Raw genomic sequence first — 25,329 nt, 5'->3', positions numbered from 1 at the left:
AATAAAAATAGCAGAGTGTTGTGATTGGCACCTGTAGTCCCAGCTTCTCAGGAGGCTGAGGCAAGAGAATCATTTGAGCGCATGAGTTTGAGGTTGCTGTGAGTTCTGACACCAGGACACTGGGTGGGGAGGGAGGGGGGGCATGACAAAGAGAGACTCTGTCTCCAAAAAAAAAAAAAGCTTTGAGGCTAAGAAGACAAGACCAACACTCACCATCAGATGTGTCTAAAACACCTGTATGAATCCAGCAAGCTTCTCTCTTTTCTAAGTATTAAGATATCTTCAGATTCCTGGGCCTATCATAAAGTGATGTTTTTTACTTACCGTAAGGTTAAGAACCTTGTAAAGGAGCTGTGTAGACAGAGTCCCATCCAGTCTTCCTAAGGGTTGACCTTCACATCTGTGTCAATTTCTCAAAGCAATGTGGACATGTCTAAAATATGTCATTCTAGTCAAAGCCTTGATGATATAAGCAATATTATATCTCATTGTGTATTTTTATTGGTATATTTATTATACCTGCTATCTACTTAAAATTTTTAAGTATAAAATTGCATTAAAACATCAATATACAATTATTTTCCCACCACTCAAAGATGTTGAAGTGTTGAAGATTCTGGACCAAAAAATGTGCAAAGAGAAAACAAGAACTATCAAAATAACTTACAATAAATTTCTAAAACCCAGCTCAGTGCCTGTGGCTCAAGCGGCTAACGCGCCAGCCACATACACCTGAGCTGGCAGGTTCGAATCCAGCCCAACCTGCCAAACAACAATGATGGCTACAACCAAAAAATAGTCAGGTATTGTGGAGGGTGCCTGTAGCCCCAGTTACTTGGGAAGCAGAGGCAGAAGACTCGCTTGAGCTCAGGAGTTTGCTGTGAGCTGTGATAACACAGCCCTCTACCCACTGCAACACCTTGAGCCTCAGTCTAAAAAAAAAAAGTTTTTTTTTCTAAAACCCCTCAGATATTAAAATTGTTATGACAAAAATATAATTTATAATACATGTTTGCCATTATAGTATAGATAAGAAAATAGTACCTATACTTAATCCAACCTGCTTATGAAAATTCTCAGGCGGCACCTGTGGCTCAGTCAGTAGGGTGCCATCCCCATATACCTAGGATGGCGGGTTCAAACCTGGCCCCAGACAAACTGCAACAAAAAAAATAGCCAGGCTTCACACTACTGGGACCTGATCAAACTAAAAAGCTTCTGCACAGCCAAGAACACAGTAAGTAAAGCAAACAAACAGCCCTCAGAAAAGGAGAAGATATTTGCAGGTTATGTCTCCGACAAAGGTTTAATAACCAGAATCCACAGAGAACTCAAATGTATAAGCAAGAAAAGAACAAGTGATCCCATCTCAGGGTGGGCAAGGGATTTGAAGAGAAACTTCTCTGAAGAAGACAGGCGCACGGCCTACAGACATATGAAAAAATGCTCATCATCTTTAATCATCAGAGAAATGTACATCAGAACTACTTTGAGATATCATCTAACTCCAGTAAGATTAGACCATATAACAAAATCCCAAGACCAGAGATGTTGGCGTGAATGTGGAGAAAAGGGAACACTTCTACACTGCTGGTGGGAATGCAAATTAACACATTCCTTTTGGAAAGATGTTTGGAGAACACTTAGAGATCTAAAAACAGATCTGCCATTCAATCCTATAATTCCTCTACTAGGTATATACCCATAAGACCAAAAATCACATCATAACAAAGACATTTGTACCAGAATGTTTATTGCAGCCCAATTCATAATTGCTAAGTCATTGAAAAAGCCCAAGTTCCCATTGATCCGCGAATGGATTAATAAATTGTGGTATATGTACACCATGGAATATTATGCAGCCTTAAAGGATGATGGAGACTTTACCTCTTTCATGTTTACATGGATGGAGCTGGAACATATTCTTCTTAGTAAAGTATCTCAAGAACGGAAGAAAAAGTATCCAATGTACTCAGCCCTACTATGAAACTAATTTATGGCTTTCACATGAAAGCTATAACCCAGTTATAACCTAAGAATAGGGGGAAGGGGGAGAGGGAGGGGAGGGAGGGGGGAGGGGGGCAGAGAGAGGGTGATTGGTGGGATTACACCTGCGGTGCATCTTTTTTTTTTTTTTTTTTTACAGTTTTTTGGCCTGGGCTGGGTTTGAACCCACCACCTCTGGTATATGGGGCCGACGCCCTACTCCTTCAAGCCACAGGCACCACCCTCCTGTGGTGCATCTTACAAGGGTATATGTAAAACTTACTAAATGTAGAATATAAATGTCTTAACACAATAACTAAGAAAATGCCAGGAAGGCTATGTTAACCAGTGTGATGAAAATGTGTCAAAAGGTCTACTATGGGGAAAGGGCCAAGGAAGGGGAAGGGAGGCGGGAGGTTTCGGTGGAGGGAGGGTAATGGGTGGGGCCACATCTAGGTGCATCTTAGAATGGGTACAGGCGAAACTTACTAAATGCAGAATACAAATGCCTACATACAGTAACTAAGAAAATGTCATGAAGGCTATGTTGAACAGTTTGATGAGAATATTTCAGATTGTATATGAAACCCGCACATTGTACCCCTTGATTGCACTAATGTACACAGCTATGATTTAACAATAAAAAAATAATAATAAAAGGTCTATAAAACCAGTGTATGGTGCCCCATGATTGCATTAATGTACACAGCTATGATTTAATAAAATAAAAATAAAAATAAAAGAATGGAAGAAAAAGTATCCAATGTACTCAGCCCTACTATGAAATTAATTTATGGCTTTCACATGAAAGCTATAACCCAGTTATAACCTAAGAACAGGGGGAAGAGTGGGGAGGATGGGCAGAGGGAGGATGATTGGTGGGATTACACCTGCGGTGCATCTTACAAGGGTACATGTGAAACTTAGTAAATGTAGAATATAAATATCTTAACACAATAACTAAGAAAATGCCAGGAAGGCTCTGTTAACCAGTGTGATGAAAATGTGTCAAACGGTCTATAAAACCCGTGTATGGTGCCCCACGATCGCATTAATGTACACAGCTATGAAAAAATAGCCAGGAGTTGCAGTGGGTGCCTGTAGTCCCAGCTACTGGGGAGGCTGAGGCAAGAGAATCAATCACCTAAGCCCAAGAGCTGGAGGTTGCTGTGAGCTGTGACATCACAGCACTCTACCGAGAGTGATAAAGTGAGACTCTGTCTCTTAAAAAAAATAAAAAATAAAAAACAATTCCTAGTTTAAGAACGAAAATATGGTGAGGCCCGTGGAATGCCAACGATGTAGCGAATGTCCCACTTGGGTCCGCGAGTTGGAACCGCGGCATGAGCGTCCGGGGAGATGGAGCAGTCGCCCTCCACGCCACCGCTGGGAGTTCCTCGTCCCTGCGGGGCCTGCAGCAGCTCCAGCCACCAGCACCGGGTCTCCCAAGTAACCCCCGACCGCCAGCCAGGATGCCCCCGAGGGTGTAGACAGCGCCCCAGGAGAGAATGATGATCTTCAAAATGAAGACTCTGGAAAATTTTAGATTCTCAATAGGAACTACAAAAATTGAAGGAAAGAAAACTTTCAAAAAGAAATTGTTTTGAAAGTATGTTTACAATGAACTGATACTGTTGACAGGTTTTGTTTTGTTTGTTTTTTATAAGAAAATTGTATTTATGGTAAAAGGAAACTGGACTAACAATGAGACCAAAGACTTTTCCTGCCACTACTTATTCTGGAAATAGCCGGCAGCGATTGCAAGAGATTCGAGAGGGGTTAAAGCAGCCGTCCAAGTCTTCGGCTCAGGGGTTACCTGTGGGACCAACAGTGACACTTCCCTGGATGCCAAAGTCCTGGGGAGCGAGGATGCTGCCAGGCAGCGCAGCAGATGAGAGCCACCCCAAAGTTTGGACCTTACCAGAAAGCATTGCGGGAAATCAGATATTCCTTGTTGCCTTTTGCTAATCAATCAGGCACTACAGCAGCTGCAGAGGTCAGCCGGCAAATGCTGCAGGAACTCGTGACTTCAGGATGTGACCAGGAGATAGCCGGCAGAGCGCTCAAGTAAACTGGCAGCAGAAGTATTGAGGCCGCCCTGGAGTACATCAGCAAGATGGGCTGCCTGGACCCGAGGAATGAGAAGATCGTGCGCGTCATTAAGCAGACCTCCCCAGGAAAGTGCTTGGTGCCAGCCCCTGTGACAGGGAGGCCCAACTTCGAAGGAACGCGCAATTCCTTTGCATCCTACCACCAGCTGAGTGGCGCGGCCTATGAGGGGCCTGGCTTCAGCCCCAGTGGCCCCACAGCCCTGGAGGAGGTGCCACGGCCATACATGGACTTCCTCTTCTCCGGAGCCGGGCCTCACGGTGCGCCAGGTCACCAGCTCCAGTCCCAGGCGGCGCACTTCCCGCTGCAGGCGCACTACGGCAGGCCTCACCTACTGGCCACAGGGCCGACTTCCCGGCCCCAGTCTACGTTCCACACCCGCACCACAAGCAGGCAGGCCCCGCCGGCCACCAGCTGCACGCGATGGGCACCTGCCCAGTGTTCTCCAGGGACAGCCCCCCACAGAGCCTGCTTGCCCCCTCCCGGAACAGCCTCAACTCAGACCTGTATGAGCTGGGCAGCACCCCCCTGTCCAGCAGTGGCCGGCTGCTACCCTGGCGGGGGGTGGGGGGGATGATTCCCTGCAGAAGCCAGGCCTGGAGGTGCTGCCACAACAGCACGTAGCCTTCCGCCCCATGGCCCAGTGCCCAGGAGAACCAACTTTTTCAATTGCCACCAGCTGCGGGCCAGCCCGCCCAGCAAGGCTGAGCCCTTCCTGCAGGCCCCTAACACCGTCACAGCGGTCACGGCAGTGTACATCCTGCACCCGGTGAAGAGCGTGTGCGTATTCAGGACTGAGCCACAGACAGCGGTGGGGCCCTCACACCCCGCCTTGGTGCCTGCCCCGCCGCAGAGGCCCTGGACTCTAAGAACGAGCACCCCCTGGCCCTAGGCAGTACGGGCACCTACCCTCTGGACGTAGACCAGGCAGTCTGGACCGTAGGTACCCCCACCCTCACCCCCACCCTCGCCGCCCTACCCAAAGCGCCTGCTGCTGCGCAGCAAGTCGGAGCAGTATGACCTGGGTGTGGAGCAGAGCCTTCGTGGGGGCCGGGCGGCAGGAGCGACAAGAGCCACAAGAGCGCCAAGGGGGACAAAGGTGGGAAAGATAAAAAGCAGATTCAGACCGCTCTTGTTCCTGTGCGCAAAAACAGCAGAGACGGAGAGAAGAGAGAATCCCACATCAAGAGCTACTCCCCGTATGCCTTTAAGTTCTTCATGAGCAGCATGTGGAAAACGTCATAAAAACCTACTAGCAGAAGGTCAGCTGGAGGTTGCAGCTGGAACAAGAAATGGCCAAAGCTGGACTCTGTGAAGCTGAGCAGGAACAGGTGAGGAAGATTCTCTACCAGAAAGAGTCTAATTATAACAGGCTGAAGAGGGCAAGTCTGTTTGCGAAAATCAAAACCCTGGGGATTGGTGCCTTTGGAGAAGTGTGCCTTGCTTGTAAGGTTGACACTCATGCTCTGTATGCTATGAAAACTCTGAAGAAAAAGGATGTCTTGAACCGGAATCAGGTGGCCCATGTCAAAGCTGAGAGGGACATCTGGGCAGAGGCAGATGATGAGGGGGTTGTCACTCTACTACTCCTCCTGAGACAAAGACAGCCTGTACTTTGTGATGGACTACATCCCTGGGGGAGACACCAGGAGCCTGCTGATACGGATGGAGGTCTTCCCTGCACACCTCACCTGGTTCTACATCACAGAGCTGACTTTGGCCATCGAGAGTCCCCAAGATGGGCTTCATCCACCGAGACATCAAACATGACAACATTTTGATCCATCTGGATGGTCACATAAAACTCACAGATTTTGGCCTCTGTACTGAGTTCAGGTGGACTCACAATTCAGATATTACCAGAAAGGGAACCATGTCAGTGACCTCTGGGATGATGTGTCTAACTGTCGGTGTGGAGACAGGTTGAAGACCCTGGAGCAGAGAGCACAGAAGCAGCACCAGAGGTGCCTAGCACATTCCCTGGTGGGGACTCCAAACTATATGGCGCCCAAAGTGCTCCTCCGCAAAGGATACACTCTTGCTCTGTGACGGGTGGAGCATTGGAGTGATTCTCTTCCAGGCGCTGGTGGGACAGCCACCATTTTTGGCACCTAGTACAACAGAAACCCAGCTGAAGGTGATAAACTGGGAGACTACTCTCCACATTCTACCCCCAGGCCAGGGACCTCATCACCAAACTGTGCTGTGCCGCAGACCACCGCCTAGGGAGGGATGGGGCCAACGACCTGAAGGCCCACCTGTGCCATCGACCTCTCCAGTGATATCCGGAAACAACCAGCCCCCTACGTTCTCACCATCGCCCATCCCGTGGACACCTCAAACGTTGACCCCGTACATGAAGAAAGCCCCTGGAACAACACTAGCGAAGGTAGTGCCAAGGCCTGGGACACACTCACCTCCCCCAATAACAAACACCCTGAGCACGCATTCTATGAATTCACTTTCCAAAGGTTCATTGACAACAATGGCTACCTCTTTAGATGCCCAAAGCCTTCAGGAGCAGAATCTTCAGTCTGAGAACTCAGATGTAGAAAACCCCAACCTGGTGGATCAGACTGAAGGCTACCAGCTAGTATATGAGTAGATAGTGACTGGGCAGCCCCACCGCTCACTTCCACCAGAGTTGGGTGCCCTGGCTGGTCCTGAGGCTCCTACGGAAGCTGTGTGCTGTTTAATTTTCAATTAATCTATTGATTACTTCACTTAAAATTCTGGCCTTCACCAAGAAAACCTGAAACAAACAAGACACTTTTTATAAAAGGACTCAGCATTGCTTTGAATTGGCATTTGAGGACCTTTACTGCATTAAAACAATATTTTTAAAAACTTTTAAAAAAAGAATGAAAATATTCAGATGTTTAGACATAGAAAGTTAGGTATTCAAAAGTTTCTTTTGGACTACATTCTTTGGTGTTCACAAAACTGCATATATTGTTATATGTCTATATAAAGTTTTTTCTGACTTTTTTTTATCCAGTTAAAATTGGAAATGAAAAAATATAAATTTGATATTACTAGAGAAAGTAGTTATGGGATATTTTAATTTCATGGTGCCCAATTTTTATGGACAAGGTTTACTTATTAAACTTTGATGTAACTACCTATTCTTTGATATTTCTTATATATCTATATGTTCCAGAAATTAGAAAGAAGTTATATCCATAGGCAGAGAATTTAACTCTTGACAGTTTTTATGATTCTTTTTACTGGCTCTTCCACAATATATGGATCTAAATGAAAAGATGAAAAGCTTAACACTGCTTGGATATCAGCTTGATAAACAGCTTGGTTTGCCAAATTCATAACTAGAAATGGAATGTTCTAATTTAGAGGAGGATGACAAGTGAATGAATAACATGCATACAAATTAGTAATTTACTCTAATAAATTAATTATTCACTTGCAAATATTAACAAAAGTAAAAAAATTTATTTTAAAGAGTGGTTGGTTTTGTAATACATCAAAACCTGTAACATTATATTTCCCTGTTCTTACTGCTTATCTCATACCAGTTGAAGTTTCTTCTAAACAATTCAGTTTACATCTAAAGTAGCATTACAGGGAGACAAGGTGGCTGACTGAAGCCAACTTTCCACAGAGGCTCCCGTTCAGAAGGAGAGTTAAAGGACAGAAATTTAGCAAGTAACCTGGTGGATTAGAGCTGCACCAAGAGAGAAGGTTGAAGAACCCACATCAACCCCACTAAGGCGAGCTGCGACCCCAAGGATAAAAACAAAAGGTACAAAATCCATCACCAAGCGGACAGCGTGGAGTGCCCCACAAACAAATGAGCAGAGTTCGAAGGTCCTCCCACTATACTTATATTTGAGTACTGGAGGCCTAACTCTGGGAGGGAAAAAACATTGTTCATTTAACGGAAATCAGATCAACGTCTCTAGGACCCAAGTACAGTTGAAAAATGAACCTTGACTTTCTTCTTGCTAAAATTTCAAGTTCAGATATTCTTCTCAAATAATTTGGCATGAAAGTTGAATAACTTAGGTCAAAGCCCATTAAAACTTGTCCTTAGCTTTCAAAAAAAATGAGAAATGAATATTAGGGTAAAGAAATACTGTTTTTTATGCCCCAGGTTAGATCATTTTTAAACAAACCTGGAAGCTGGGGAGTTTAATTATAGTAATCTATTAACCAAAGCTTCAGAGTCTTTCGGGGAAATAAATGTTTTCTTATAATAGTTGTAAAAATAAATCCAGTTAACAAAGCACATGGGAATAAACGACTGGCTGTTAATGGTTATGGAATAAACTATTGAAAAAAAAAAGAAATCAGAGCAAAACATCTCTGAATATGTTTAATTTGCTTGGGAAGGGTAAGAAGAATATAATCTGTGACTCACTTAGACAAGCAAAGGGTACATCTGGTGAGGGGAAGGTAAGAGAAAGTTTTTATTGGCAAAAAGGGAGAAGTTTGAGAACGAGGCTTGGAGACAGAGTTTACAGGCCGGGACTGGTGAAGCTCACGGGGACTATTACCAACTTGCAAGTGCCCTTTCAGGAGCGTCTGATCAGACCATCTAGGGATAAATCTTGTTAAAACACATGTTCGTGTGAAACGAAAAGCCCTGCATAGCAGGAGATGCCTGAAGGATGGGAAAGGATTTCTGGTGGGGCTTTAGGAAGTCTTTGGAAACACTTCTTAGCTCAGATCCCAGCCTGGGCCCCCATTCAGCCTTCCCTGCCCTGTTGTTGTTGTTGTTGTTGTTATTGTTGTTGTTGTTGACACAGAGTCTCACTCTGTCACCCAGGCTAGAGTGTTGTGACCTCAGCCCAGGTCATAGCAACCTTAAATTCCTGGGGTTCAAGTGATCCTCCTGCCTCAGCTTCCTGAGTAGCTGGGATCACTAGTGCCCACCACCACACCTAGCTAATTTTTTTCTTTATTTAATAGAGATCGGGTCTCACTGTTGTTGGTCTCAAATTCCCGAACTCAAGCGATCCTCCCACCTTGGCCTCCCAGAGTGCTGAGATTACAGATCTGAGTCACTGTGCCTGGCCTTCCAGACTCATTTGACTTGAGTCTGATGACAGCAACCTCATCATAGTACCTGTAACTTCTACACTATCAATAGCATCAACGCAATCCCGACCTCAGGAAAATACCTCAGGTTTGCAGATTTAAAAGAAAAAAAAAGAACAAATACACAGTGTCTTGGTGCTGCTGTATTTCTCAGGGTCAGTTTTCTCCTGGTGTACATCCTCGTTTGTGGCCGGCTGGGGAATCAGATCGTGACTTCAGACACTGAAAGCAGAACATTCTGGGCGTTTCTGGAATCTACATGAAGCTGGTTAAGTCTGCCTACTGCTTCCCATCCAGAACTGTGACCCCATTGAGGGCCAGGGAGGATCTACCCAGAGAGAGTCACAGCGGGAACAGGAGGGTGTAAAGGGGTCCCCACTGACCTGCTCTGCTCCCCACAGGGTTGGGGTTGTTCCCCCACCCTGCCCTCCCGGCACCTGGGTAGGGCTCTGTCCCCTGCCTCCCCACAGTCTCTTCCCAGAACCCCCAGGCAGGACTGCTCAGAGACACAGAATGTCAGGGAGGAGGGGGAAGAAGCCTCTCCGCACTGACATCAAGGCAAATGCATTTCTCTCCACTGCTTTCATCTCTGGGGCTGCTCCAGTCTGGGTGAGGAGCCTTCACAGACTCGGGATTCCCTGCCTGCCAAGCACAGCGGCTGAAACTAGATGAAAAGCCATTTGTTTCCTCTTGTAGGAGAATTATTCTCTAATTTTATTTCTGCAGTGTGGCCTCTGCTTGAAATATAAGTCTAATTAGATCCCAGAGTCCTGCATTCCAAAGCATGAGGATGTGAACAGCTATTCCTGCCTCTTTGTCCCCTTTGCCACTCATAATTCAGCAGTAAGTGGGTCATTTATGGCAGCAGGTAAATAGAGGCTATGTCAGGTGCCAAACATATGTCAAGGACCCTGGGCTCTGCCAGGAGCTGAGAAGCCCAAGATACAAGGGGTCCCTGCAGCACAGCTGGGAGTCCCAATGTCAGAAGAGAGATGGGATCTTACTGAGCACAGGATGTGGGGGGACAGCAGCTCAGAGGATCATCAGAGGAGAAAATCTGGGGAGAGGATTTCAGCCCTAGGTGAGTGGGCACCGGGGTGCTGCTGAAGGCTTTGGTGGAAGCATCATTTCCAAAATATCAGCCCCCTCAATGAGGCAGGAGGGGCTGTGGTGATGTAGCCTCTGAACCTGACTCTCTGCAACACACTTAGGTAAATGTCCTGAATTTTCCCAGGCCCAGAAGACTGGAGCTGGGGTGGGAAAGTTATCAGCTAGGATACCACATGTCGCGATAGAACCAAATCTAAACTGGTTTAAGAACAAAAGGGGAGGGTGGGAGACAAGATGGCGGACTGAAGCCAGCTTTCAACAAAGGCTCCCGTCCAGAAGGAGAGTTAAGGGACAGGAATTTAGTAAGTATCCTGGTGGACTTGAGCCTCACCAAGAGAGAAGGCTGAAGAACGCACATCAACACCGCTGAGGCAAGTTGTGATCACAAGGACGCAAACAAAAGCTGAGACTTCAAGCCAGAGTAGAAGTTGCAATAGGATCGAACAGAAACCAGCTGAAAACAAGACAGAACCACTTTGCTCCACCACACCAGACAGGGCCCCAGTTTCTCAGGCCACAACACTGTACGGGCCCTCGATAAAACCCCAGGGGAAAAACCAAAGGGAGTAAACCATGGGGCGGAATCAGCGGAAAAACTCTGGTAACATGAATAACCAGAATAGATCAACCCCCCCAAGAAAAGATACGGCAGATGTGATTGAAGATCCCATTCATAAACAACTGGCTGAGATGTCAGAAGTCGAATTCAGAATTTGGTTTGCAGACAAGATTAATAAAATGGAATTAGGAATTCGAGGAGAAATTCAAAAATTGTCTCAAGAATTTAACGAATTTAAAGACAAAACCACCAAAGACTTAGACACACTGAAACAAGAACTTACAGCCCTCAAAGATATGAAAAATACAATAGAATCCCTCAGTAACAGAATGGAGCAAGCAGAAGAAAGGATTTCTGACATTGAAGATAAAGTCTTCGAACGCTCCCAATCTCTCAAAGAGGAAGAGAAATGGAGAGCAAAAACGGATCACTCACTCAGAGAGCTCTCAGATAATTCGAAAAAAAACAACATAAGGGTTATAGGAATTTCGGAGAATGATGAAGTGGCTGCCAAGGACACAGAGGCCCTTCTACATGAAATTATGAAAGAAAATTTTCCAGACATGCCTAGAGAATCTGAAATTCAGATAGCAGACAGCTTCAGAACCCCAGCACGATTCAACCCCAATAAGCCATCTCCCAGACATATCATAATTAGCTTCACTAAAGTTAACATGAAAGAGAAGATTCTCAAAGCAGCCCGGCGAAAGAAAACTATAACGTACAAAGGTAAGAATATTAGAATAACTGCAGATCTCTCTGCTGAAACTTTTCAAGCAAGAAGAGGCTGGTCATCAACTTTTAATCTCCTAAAGCAAAAAAACTTTCAACCCAGGATCTTGTATCCAGCTAAACTGAGTTTCATCTATGATGGAGAAATTAAATACTTCAATGACATTCATATGTTGAAAAAATTTGCCATAAGTAAACCAGCTCTTCAGGATGTTCTCAGACCTATCCTCCACAATGACCAACCCAATCCTATACCACAAAAGTAAACTCACTCAGAAACTTCGGATCAAACTCCAACTTCCACACTGGCGAAAGGATTAAAAATGTCCACTGGACCTTTGAAAAACTCGATACCCAAAATTCCACCAGACTTATCAAAACTCTCCATCAATGTGAATGGCCTAAACTGTCCTCTAAAGAGGCATAGGTTAGCTGACTGGATACAAAAACTCAAGCCAGATATTTGTTGCATACAAGAGTCACATCTCAACTTAAAAGACAAATACAGACTCAGGGTGAAAGGATGGTCATCCATATTTCAGGCAAATGGTAATCAGTAAAAAGCAGGTGTTGCAATTTTATTTGCAGATACAGTAGGTTTTAAACCATCAAAAGTAAGGAAGGACAAGAATGGTCACTTCATATTTGTTAAGGGTAATACTCAATATGACGAGATCTCAATTATTAATATCTATGCACCCAACCAGAATGCACCTCAATTTATAAGAGAAACTCTAACAGACATGAGTAACTTGATTTCCTCCAGCTCCATAATCGTTGGAGATTTCAACACACCCTTGGCAGTGTTGGATCGATCCTCCAGAAAGAAGCTGAGCAAAGAAATCTTAGATTTAAACCTAACCATCCAATATTTAGATTTAGCAGACATCTACAGAACATTTCATCCCAACAAAACTGAATACACATACTTCTCATCAGCCCACGGAACTTACTCCAAAATTGATCACATTTTAGGTCACAAGTCTAACCTCAGTAAATTTAAAGGAATAGAAATTATTCCATGCATCTTCTCGGACCATCATGGAATAAAACTTGAATTGAGTAACAACAGGAATCTGCATACCCATACAAAAACATGGAAGTTAAATAACCTTATGCTGAATGATAGCTGGGTCAGAGATGAGATTAAGAAAGAAATCACCAATTTTTTGGAACAAAATGACAATGAAGACACAAGCTATCAGAACCTCTGGGACACTGCAAAGGCAGTTCTAAGAGGGAAATTTATAGCACTGCAAGCCTTCCTCAAGAGAACGGAAAGAGAGGAAGTTAACAACTTAATGGGACATCTCACGCAACTGGAAAAGGAAGAACATTCCAACCCCAAACCCAGTAGAAGAAAAGAAATAACCAAAATTAGAGCAGAATTAAATGAAATTGAAAACAAAAGAATAATACAACAGATCAATAAATCAAAAAGCTGGTTTTTTGAAAAGGTCAATAAAATAGATAAACCTCTGGCCAACCTAATCAGGAAAAAAAGAGTAAAATCTCTAATATCATCAATCAGAAACAACAAAGACGAAATAACCACAGACTCATCAGAAATCCAAAAAATCCTTAATGAATATTACAAGAAACTTTATTCTCAGAAATATGAAAATCTGAAGGAAATAGACCGATACTTGGAAGCACGCCACCTTCCAAGACTTAACCAGAATCAAGTGGAAATGTTGAACAGACCCATATCAAGTTCAGAAATAGCATCAACTATACAAAACCTCCCTAAAAAGAAAAGCCCGGGACCAGATGGTTTCACGTCAGAATTCTACCAAACCTTTAAAGAGGAATTAGTACCTATATTACTCAACCTGTTCCAAAATGTAGAAAAAGAAGGAAGAATACCCAACACGTTCTATGAAGCAAATATCACCCTGATCCCCAAACCAGGAAAAGACCCAACAAGAAAAGAAAATTATAGACCAATATCACTAATGAATATAGATGCAAAAATATTCAACAAGATCCTAACAAACAGAATCCAACAACACATCAAACAAATTATACATCATGACCAAGTTGGTTTTATCCCAGGGTCTCAAGGCTGGTTCAATATATGTAAATCTATAAATGTAATTCAGCACATAAACAAATTAAAAAACAAAGACCATATGATTCTCTCAATCGATGCAGAAAAAGCTTTTGATAATATCCAGCATCCCTTCATGATCAGAACACTCAAGAAAATTGGTCTAGAAGGGACTTTTCTTAAACTGATAGAGGCTATCTACAGCAAACCCACAGCCAATATCATATTGAATGGAGTTAAATTGGAATCATTTCCACTCAGATCAGGAACCAGACAAGGCTGCCCATTGTCTCCATTGCTTTTCAACATTGTAATGGAAGTTTTAGCCACCGCAATTAGGGAAGAAAAGGCGATCAAGGGTATCCATATAGGGTCAGAAGAGATCAAACTCTTGCTCTTCGCAGATGATATGATTGTGTATCTGGAAAACACTAGGGACTCTACTACAAAACTCCTAGAAGTGATCAAGGAATACAGCAGCGTCTCAGGTTACAAAATCAACATTCATAAATCGGTAGCCTTTATATACACCAACAACAGTCAAATTGAAAAAGCAGTTAAGGACTCTATCCCATTCACAGTAGTGCCAAAGAAGATGAAATATTTGGGAATTTACCTAACAAAAGACGTGAAAGATCTCTATAAAGAGAACTATGAAACTCTAAGAAAAGAAATAGCTGAAAATGTTAACAAATGGAAAAACATACCATGCTCATGGCTAGGAAGAATCAACATTATCAAAATGTCCATACTACCCAAAGCAATATATAATTTCAACGCACTCCCTATTAAAGCTCCACTGTCATATTTTAAAGATCTTGAAAAAACATTACTTCGTTTTATATGGAATCAGAAAAAACCTCGAATAGCCAAGACATTACTCAGAAATAAAAACAAAACAGGAGGAATCACACTACCAGACCTCAGACTTTACTACAAATCGATAGTGATCAAAACAGCATGGTATTGGCACAAAAACAGAGAAGTAGATATCTGGAATAGAATAGAGAACCAAGAGATGAATCCAGCTACTTACCGCTATTTGATTTTTGACAAGCCAATTAAAAACATTCAGTGGGGAAAAGATTCCCTATTTAACAAATGGTGCTGGGTGAACTGGCTGGCAACCTGCAGAAGACTGAAATTGGACCCACACCTTTCACCATTAACTAAGATAGACTCTCATTGGATTAAAGATTTAAACTTAAGACATGAAACTATAAAAATACTAGAGGAGAATGCAGGGAAAACCCTTGAAGAAATTGGTCTGGGTGAGTATTTCATGAGGAGAACCCCCCGGGCAATTGAAGCAGCTTCAAAAATACACTACTGGGACTTGATCAAACTAAAAAGCTTCTGCACAGCTAAGAACACAGTAAGCAGAGCAAGCAGACAGCCCTCAGAATGGGAGAAGATATTTGCAGGGTATAACTCTGACAAAGGTTTAATAACCAGAATCCACAGAGAACTCAAACGCATCAGCAAGAAAAAAACAAGGGATCCCATCGCAGGCTGGGCAAGGGATTTGAAGAGAAACTTCTCTGAAGAAGACAGGCGCACGGCCTTCAGACATATGAAAAAATGCTCATCATCTTTAATCATCAGAGAAATGCAAATCAAAACTACTTTGAGATATCATCTAACTCCAATGAGACTAGCCTATATCACAAAATCTCAAGACCAGAGATGTTGGCGTGGATGCGGAGAAAAGGGAACACTTCTGCACTGCTGGTGGGAATGCAAATTAATACATTCCTTTTGGAAAGATATATGGAGAACACTCAGAGATCTAAAAATAGATCTGCCATTCAATCCTGTAATTCCTCTGCTGGGCATATACCCAGAAGACCAAAAATCACAACATAACAAAGATATTTGTACCAGAATGTTTATTGCAGCCCAATTCATAATAGCTAAGTCATGGAAAAAGCCCAAGTGCCCATCGATCCACGAATGGATTAATAAATTGTGGTATATGTATACCATGGAATACTATGCAGCCTTAAAGAAAGATGGAGACTTTACCTCTTTCATGTTTACATGGATGGAGCTGGAACATATTCTTCTTAGTAAAGTATCCCAAGAATGGAAGAAAAAATACCCAATGTACACAGCCCTACTATGAAACTAATTTGGGACTCTCACATGAAAGCTATAACCCAGCTACAACTTAACAATAGGGGGAAGTGGGAAAGGGGGGTGGGTGGGTAGAGGGAGGGGAATCGGTGGGATCACACCTGTGGTGCATATTACAGGGGTATTTGCGAAACTTGGTAAATGTAGAATGTAAATGTTTTGGCACAGTAACTGAGATAACGCCGGAAAGGCTATGTTAACCACTGTGATAAAAATGTGTCAAATGGTTTATGAAGTGAGTGTATGATGCCCCATAATCATATCATTGTATACAGTTATGATTTAATAAAAAAATTAAAAAAAAAGTAAAAAAAAAAGAAAGCTTTTCGGAAAAAAAAAAAAAGAACAAAAGGGGATTTATTGGCTTACTTAACTAAGAGGTACAAGGGTAGCTGTCTTCAGGTGTGGCTGGATCTAGGAGCTCAGAGATGAGCCTGAACTTCTCCGTGCTCCTGAGTTCTGCTTTCCTCCCTTCTGGATCCTTAGATGGGCAGGCCCCCTTATCATTGTCATTTGCAACCTGGTGGGGGGAGCTCCATAAAGACAAAGGAAAGGGCTGAAACTGGAGAGGGGATGACAGTGTGGGCAGGAACAGCAGGGTCCATCATAGACCAGAGAATGGAGTTTTTCCTGATATGCAAAATGCAGAGTGAAGCGTGCAGGGTGCCGTGGCACAGACTAAATAAATCATCACCACCCGGGCTGGCCGGCCTGGGATGGAGGGTCCCTCCTGGGCCTTAATGACAGCCCTGTGGCAGAGTCCACTCACTCAGTACCCATCTGGACCTATTCCCAGAGCTCTTCTGCATGAAGGGCAGTCCTGGGCACAGGTTCTCCCTTGGCTGGTCAGTGAGGAGGGCTGGAGCTGACTTTACCCCACCCTCTGCTTCCTTGTGGAGCCCCCCTTGAGCTCACTCCATGAGTTTCCTACCTGACAAAGGGAGTGGTGGGGCTCCCCGTGAGGACTGAGCTAGGGAACACTGTACAGCCATTAGGACAGATGTCCAGGGAGCTACTTTACTGCCCTGAAAAAGCACTTAAGGAAAATTTCATCATGAGAAAGTCAGTTTTAAGAATAACCTGGATAGGCTGTCACCACCTACCTCCCCTTCCCTTGCCAGGGCCTTAGCTCAGCCAGAGGCGAATCCGGCTCCTGCGCTCTCCTCCAGTTGCTGAGCAGCCGCCACCCTTTGGAAGGTGGAACTACAAAAGATTCTGACAGCTCCTTAGCAACAACAGTAAACTGAGGAGTTTTGACAAGGATCTGAGGCACCAAATACAGGTTTTGACTGGATCGTCTCATCAGAGTTATTCGCCTTCTGGCTATCAGGATTTCAGTAAGTGGGAATCAATGTTGAAAGTAAAGGAAGGACTTCTAGGCCAGAAAGAAATTGTAATTGATCGGCAGGAGCAACAAATTACCCACCTACAAGAGAGGATACAGGATAATGAATTACCGGCACAACACGCCACGTTAGGACATTATGTAAATTGTGAGGATTCTAATGTGGCTAGTTCACAGCCACAATATGAGGACACTTCACTCCAGTCTCCATTTTCAGAGGAATCATTATCCCATTCCCAGCAAGAAGAACTTGACCAGAAGCTTGCATCGACTGAGAAAAAAGTTTTACAGCTCAATGTGTTTCTCAAACAAAAAATAAGCCAATTTAGCGAAGAGAAGAAGAAATTGGAGGAAAAGCTTAAAACCAGGGATAGACACATTAGTAGCCTGAAAAAGAAATGCCAGAAGGAATCTGAACAAAACAAAGAAAAGCAGAGAAGAATTGAGATTTTGGAAAAGTATCTGGCTGATCTTCCAACTCTAGATGATGTACGGAGTCAGAGTCTACAGTTGCAGGTTCTAGAAGAAAAAAATAAGAATTTGCAAGAGTCTTTGATAGCTACAGAAAAAAAGCTTGAAGAGGTCAAAAAACAATGTAAAGATAAAGAGGCACAGTTAATATGCCAGAAAAAGAAAGAAAAGGAGTTAGTAGCGACTGTTCAGAGTTTGCAACAAAAAGTAGAAAGATGCCTTGAAGATGGAATTCGCCTCCCCATGTTAGATGCGAAACAGCTTCAGAATGAAAACGAGAATCTCAGAGAACAAAACGAGATTGCTCGTAAGATAGTAGACAGTCAACAAGGTGAGATGGACAGAATGACTTTAGAAATTCAGTCTATGCAAGGGAAACTTTCTAAAGAGAAATTGGCCACTCAAAATATGATGGAGGAGCTGGAAAGGAAAGAAAGATGCCTACAGAGATTAACGAAAGCATTGCTTGAAAACCAAAGACAGACAGAAAAGATGCGCTCTTTCGTGGATCAGGGCCAGGAAGCAGACCCATCGAGGCAGCAGACACTTCTTTCCCAACAGCCTCTATTTGATTTCACTGTGATTGATCAGCTGTTCAAGGAAATGTCCCATTGTTTGTTTGACTTGAAAGCATTGTATAGTATTCTTAATCAGCGTGCTCAGGGCAAGGAGCCTGATCTTTCATTATTACTGGGAATCAAATCAATGAATTATTCAGCTGAGGAGATGGAGAATGACCATAGTCAAGAATCACTCACTAAAAAATTGTCCGATGTGCACCAGTTATGGAAGGACATTGACCAGTTAAGGACTACAATATCAGACTGCTATGCTGAGGACATGGGAAACAATTGCGTGACCCAGTGATCAAGTGTGGGCCCCACAGCAATAATGACCCAGTGTTAAATGCCACTGTGTGACGGTTCTTCATATTTCTCTGTAGGAGCCATCATGGAAAGGAGCAAGTGACATATGGCTTGCTCATAGGTTGTTTTTCTGTGAATTTGTTTCATTGAAGGGAGAAGTGGATATAAAAATGCGTATCAGGCCAAAAAAAATCAAATTACCTTTGAAAAATATGATAAAGTATACAAGAAAAAAGTCTGTATTCTGACTAAGTCTGTATTCTCAAACTAGTTGAGAAGAATGCCCTTCAGAATTTCTGTTAATCCTATAGTTTTTCTGTGTTTATATGTACATGTAATGTGTGTTTTGTAGGTATGTGTGCTTTGTTCACAAAATTAAAATATATGGGTTTCTAGGGTCAAAGCCAAGTTTCTGAGAAAGGCACACACTGTTTATTCTTGTACTTCTTTCATATAGAAGCTTGTGCTGTACTTTGGGGCTTTCAAAGGCCGGCTAACCAAGACTTTCAACACCAAACTGGTATTCTGATAGTAGTAGAGCAGGCAAAACCATTTGTATTTTGGACAACCACTGGGCTGAGATGATGAGGTTGTGGTCTTGGGCTGAGTTTAGTACGTAGTACTACAGACAGGTTAGCTCTTTCTCCAGAGAGGTTGTGGATTTCCTTAGAGGGGTGAAAGTTTGATGTGATGATCTTTTTTTTGTTAGCACTTTAATTTATGTATCACAAGGAAGTTTAACGTAATTTGAACGAATTTTAAAATGTTCCTTACTATTTATCATTTTTAATTTATATTTGATGTATATCAATGTAAACAAAGCTTTATATAACTAATGCAAATCTTCTAAAGCTTCCGATCATTACTGTAAAAGAAAGATTAACCAAGTGACTCTGGAACCGTAACTTATTTATCTAAATCGCAATGTTTACATTTTAACAATTTTGTACCTCTTTTAAATTTGAAACTAAGATAAAGCCAACACATATTCTTTATATCTGAATAAACTAGCATAAGACAAAATCTAAAGGTAGCTATTTTAATTCCTTTTATTAGACAAAGTATATTAACAACAGAGTTTTTCATAGAATATGAACTTGGCCAGTTTAGTTATTTATTTGGAATACAAGATATTACTATGAAATGCAACTGTTTATTAAGTAGACATACAATCATTTTAACTTCCAATGAGTATTGTCCATGTTTTAGTTGGTATTGTAAAAGGACTATATATTTGCTTTCTTTCAGAGTATTCATTATATCCTTTTGAATATGCTTAGTTGTGGCAAAGCCATGGCCTTTATAAAATAGTTTGATTTCTTTTTTTTTTTTTTTTTTTTGTAGAGACAGAGTCTCACTGTACCACCCTCGGGTAGAGTGCGGTGGCGTCACACGGCTCACAGCAACCTCTTAACTCCTGGGCTTACACGATTCTCTTGCCTCAGCCTCCCGAGCAGCTGGGACTACAGGCGCCCGCCACAACGCCCGGCTATTTTTTGGTTGCAGTTTGGCCGGGGCTGGGTTTGAACCCGCCACCCTCGGCATATGGGGCCGGCGCCCTACTCACTGAGCCACAGGCACCACCCAAACCCAATAGTTTGATTTCTTGATGCAACCAAGGCTCTTTTAGGTCAAAACTAAATAAGAGGTGGAAGGATAAAGGGTATGACTCAAGCAGTATAATACCAATTTGGTCAGAGCAGATCACATTCCTGGTTTCTTGCCAGGCTTATAGAGTGGTATAAAGACTTCCTAGAAAAGATTTTTCTTAAATATTTTTAACAGTAAAAACGTGAGACAAGGCCTTCAAGAAGATGACCCAAGAAAATACTCAGTTCAGAATTTTGGCTTATATACCACTCTCAATAAATTGTTTTATAGGGTGGTGCCTATGGCTCAACGGAGCAGGGCACCGGCCCCATATGCTGCAGGTGGCGGGTTCAAGCCCAGCCCTGGCCAAAAACTGCAAAAAAAAAATATATATAATAATAAATTGTTTTATAGTTGTCTGTCAGCAGTCAGTTACAATACATTCTAAAGACATCAGATTTCACTTCTGTGCAGTGCTGGAGTCCTCTCTGCTTTTCTTTTTTTTTTTTTTTTCTAGAACTCTCTTTTATTATTATTATTTTTTTTTATTGTTGGGGATTCATTGAGGGTACAATAAGCCAGTTACACTGATTGCAATTCTTAGGTAAAGTCCCTCTTGCAATCATGTCTTGCCCCCATAAAGTGTGACACACACCAAAGCCCCAACCCCCCTCCTTCCCTCTTTCTGCTTCCCCCCCATAACCTTAATTGTCATTAATTGTCCTCATATCAAAATTGAGTACATAGGATTCATGCTTCTCCATTCTTGTGATGCTTTACTAAGAATAATGTCTTCCACGTCCATCCAGGTTAATACGAAGGATATAAAGTCTCCATTTTTTTTAATGGCTGAATAGTATTCCATGGTGTACATATACCACAGCTTGTTAATCCATTCCTGGGTTGGTGGGCATTTGGGCTGTTTCCACATTTTGGCGATTGTAAATTGACCTGCAATAAACAGTCTAGTACAAGTGTCCTTATGATAAAAGGATTTTTTTCCTTCTGGGTAGATGCCCAGTAATGGGATTGCAGGATCAAATGGGAGGTCTAGGTTGAGTGCTTTGAGGTTTCTCCATACTTCCTTCCAGAAAGGTTGTACTAGTTTGCAGGCCCACCAGCAGTGTAAAAGTGTTCCCTTCTCTCCACATCCACGCCAGCATCTGCAGTTTTGAGATTTTGTGATGTGGGCCATTCTCACTGGGGTTAGATGATATCTCAGGGTTGTTTTGATTTGCATTTCTCTAATATATAGAGATGATGAACATTTTTTCATGTGTTTGTTAGCCATTCGTCTGTCATCTTTAGAGAAAGTTCTATTCATGTCTCTTGCCCATTGATATATGGGATCGTTGGCTTTTTTCATGTGGATTAATTTGAGTTCTCTATAGATCCTAGTTATCAAGCTTTTGTCTGTGAAAACATGCAAATATCCTTTCCCATTCTGTAGGTTGTCTCTTTGCTTTGGTTATTGTCTCCTTAGCTGTACAGAAGCTTTTCAGTTTAATGAAGTCCCATTTGTTTATTTTTGTTGTTCTTGCAATTGCCATGGCAGTCTTCTTCATGAAGTCTTTCCCCAGGCCAATATCTTCCAGTGTTTTTCCTATGCTTTCTTGGAAGATTTTTACTGTTTCATGCCTTAAATTTAAGTCCTTTATCCATCTTGAATCAATTTTTGTGAGTGGGGAAAGGTGTGGATCCAGTTTCAGTCTTTTACATGTAGACATCCAGTTCTCCCAACACCACTTATTGAATAGGGAGTCTTTCCCCCAAGGTATGTTCTTGTTTGGTTTATCAAAGATTAGGTGGTTGTAAGATGTTAGTTTCATTTCTTGGTTTTCAATTCGATTCCAAGTGTCTATGTCTTTGTTTTTGTGCCAGTACCATGCTGTCTTGAGCACTATGGCTTTGTAGTACAGACTAAAATCTGGTATGCTGATGCCCCCAGCTTTATTTTTGTTACAAAGAACTGCCTTAGCTAAACGGGGTTTTTTCCGGTTCCATACAAAACGCAGAATCATTTTTTCCAAATCTTGAAAGTACGATGTTGGTATTTTGATAGGAATGGCATTGAATAGGTAGATTGCTTTGGGAAGTATAGACATTTTAACAATGTTGATTCTTCCCATCCATGAGCATGGTATGTTCTTCCATTTGTTAATATCCTCTGCTATTTCCTTTCTGAGGATTTCACAGTTTTCTTTATAGAGGTCCTTCACCTCCTTCGTTAGGTTTATTCCTAGGTATTTCATTTTCTTTGAAACTATGGTGAAGGGAGTTGTGTCCTTAATTAGCTTCTCATCTTGACTGTTATTGGTGTATACAAAGGCTACTGACTTGTGGACATTGATTTTATATCCTGAAACATTACTGTATTTTTGGATGACTTCTAGGAGTCTTGTGGTTGAGTCTTTGGGGTTCTCTAAGTATAAGATCATGTTGTCAGCAAAGAGGGAGAATTTGACCTCCTCTGCTCCCATTTGGATTCCCTTTATTTCCTTATCTTGCCTAATTGTATTGGCTAGAACTTCCAGCACTATGTTGAATAGTAAAGGTGACAGAGGACAACCTTGTCTGGTTCCAGTTCTAAGAGGAAAAGCTTTGAGTTTTACTCCATTCAGTAAAATATTGGCTGTGGATTTGTCATAGATAGCTTCAATCAGTTTTAGAAATGTGCCACCTATGCCTATACTCTTCAGTGTTCTAATTAGAAAAGGGCTGGATTTTATCAAATGCTTTTTCTGCATCTATTGAGAGGATCATGTGATCTTTATTTTTGCCTCTGTTAATATGGTGGATAACGTTTATAGACTTGCGTATTTTAAACCAGCCTTGCATCCCTGGGATGAAGCCTACTTGATCGTGATGAATGACTTTTTTGATGATAAGCTGTAATCTATTGGCTAGGATTTTGTTGAGAATTTTTGCATCTATATTCATGAGTGAGATTGGTCTGAAATTCTCCTTTTTGTTTGGGTCTTTTCCTGGTTTGGTATCAGGGTGATGTTTGCTTCATAGAATGTGTTGGGGAAGATTCCTTCTTCCTCAATTTTTTGGAATAATTTCTGCAGTACAGAAATAAGCTCTTCCTTGAAGGTTTGATAGAATTCTGGAGTGAAGCCATCTGGACCAGGGCATTTTTTGGTTGGAATATTTTTTGTTGTTTCTTTGATCTCAGTGCTTGAAATTGGTCTGTTCAGGAGCTCTATTTCTTCCTGACTAAGTCTAGGGAGAGGGTGTGTTTCCGAATATTGATCCATTTCTTTCACATTGTCAAATTTCTGGGCATAGAGTTTCTGGTAGTATTCAGAGATGATCTCTTGTATCTCTGTGGGATCAGTTGTTATTTCCCCTTTATCATTTCTGATTGAGGTTACTAGAGATTTTACTTTTCTATTCCTCGTTAGTCTGGCCAATGGTTTATCTATTTTATTTATTTTTTCAAAAAACCAACTCCTTGTTTCATTAATTTTCTGAATGATTCTTTTGTTTTCAATTTCATTGATCTCTGATTTGATTTTGGATATTTCTTTTCTTCTACTGAGTTTAGGCTTAGATTGTTCTTCTTTTTCCAATTCCAATTTCCTCTCTTTCTGTTTTACGAATGTAGGCATCTAAAGTGATGAATTTTCCTCTCAAAACTGCTTTTGCAGCATCCCACAGGTTTTGGTAGCTTGTGTCTTCATTGTTGTTATGCTCAAGGAAGTTAATGATTTCCTGTTTTATTTCTTCCTGCACCCATCTGTTATTCAACAGAAGATTGTTTAATTTCCATGCCTTTGGGTGGGGTGGAACATTTTTGTTAGAGTTGAGTTCCACCTTTAGTGCCTTATGGTCTGAGAAGATACAAGGTAAAATTTCAATTCTTTTGATTCTGTTGATATTTGTTTTGTGTCCCAGGATATGATCAATTTTGGAGAATGTTCGATGGGGTGATGAGAAGAATGTATATTCTTTATCTTTGGGATGGAGTGTTCTATATGCGTATATCAAGCACAGTTGTTCTAGGGTCTCATTTAAATCTCTTATATCTTTGTTTAATTTCTGTTTAGAGGATCTGTCCAGATCTGTAAGAGGAGTGTTAAGGTCCCCTGTTATTATGGTATTATCAGATATCATATTGCTCAGACTGAGTAAGGTCTGTTTCAAGAATCTGGGAGCATTTAAATTGGGTGCATAAATATTTAGAATTGAAATGTCTTCTTGTTGTATTTTTCCCTTGACCAATATAAAGTGACCATCTTTGTCTTTTTTGACTTTAGTTGCTTTAAATCCACATGTATCTGAAAATAAGATTGCAACTCCTCTTTTCTTCTGGATTCCATTTGCCTGAAAAATTGTCTTCCAACCCTTGACTCAGAGCTTTAATTTGTCTTTTGAAGCCAGGTGTGTTTCTTGCAGACAGCAAATGGATGGCTTGTGTTTTTAATCCAGTCAACCAATCTATGTCTCTTCAGTGGGGAATTCAAGCCATTAACATTTATTGAGATAATTGATAAGTGTGGTAGTATTCTTTTTTTTTTTTTTTTTTTTTTTTTGGCTGGGGCTGGGTTTGAACCCGCCACCTCCGGCATATGGGACAGGCGCCCTACTCCTTGAGCCACAGGCGCCGCCCAGTGTGGTAGTATTCTATTCGTCTTATTTGGTGAGAGTCCATTGCTTAGTTTTATCTTTTGCATCAGTGTGGGGGTTAGGTTCTGTCCTTTAATTTCTGAATTCTTACTTTGCTGCTGATCCATTGTGGTGGTCAGTGTGCAGAACAGGTTGAAGTATTTCCTGTAGAGCTGGTCTTGTTGTGGCGAATTTCCTCAATGTTTGTATATCCGTAAATGATTTGATTTCTCCGTCAATTTTGAAGCTTAGCTTAGCAGAGTACAGAATTCTGGGCTGGAAATTGTTCTGTTTAAGTAGATTAAAGGTAGATGACCATTGTCTTCTTGCTTGGAAAGTTTCATTAGAGAAGTCTGCGGTCAATCTGATGGATTTGCCCCTGTAGGTCAACTGGCGCTTACTCCTGGCAGCTTGCAGAATCTTTTCTTTTGTCTTGACTTTGGACAGGTTCATCACAATGTGTCTTGGAGAAGCTCGGTTAGAGTTGAGGCGACCTGGGGTCCGATATCCCTCTGAAAGCAGTGTGTCAGAATCTTTGGTGAAATTTGGGAAATTTTCTTTTATAATATTCTCTAGTATGGCTTCCATTCCTCTGGGGCATTCTTCTTCCCCTTCTGGAATTCCTATAACTCGTATGTTGGAACGCTTCATAAAGTCCCATAATTCTGACAGTGAACGTTCTGCTTTCTCTCTCTTCTTTTCTGCC

General features: G+C 41.9%; 2 pseudogenes; both read left to right on the top strand.

Annotated features, from left to right (window-relative positions):
- Positions 1–3,678: 3,678 nt before the first annotated feature.
- LOC128584380 (serine/threonine-protein kinase LATS2-like) lies at positions 3,679–6,700 on the top strand (annotated as a pseudogene).
- Positions 6,701–9,666: 2,966 nt separating this feature from the next.
- LOC128584379 (centrosomal protein of 85 kDa-like) lies at positions 9,667–18,423 on the top strand (annotated as a pseudogene).
- The last annotated feature ends 6,906 nt before the right edge of the window (positions 18,424–25,329 follow it).

Source organism: Nycticebus coucang, chromosome 4 (genome assembly GCF_027406575.1).
Source record: "Nycticebus coucang isolate mNycCou1 chromosome 4, mNycCou1.pri, whole genome shotgun sequence".
NCBI lineage: Eukaryota > Metazoa > Chordata > Mammalia > Primates > Lorisidae > Nycticebus > Nycticebus coucang.
This window is presented reverse-complemented; position numbering and strand designations above follow the sequence as displayed.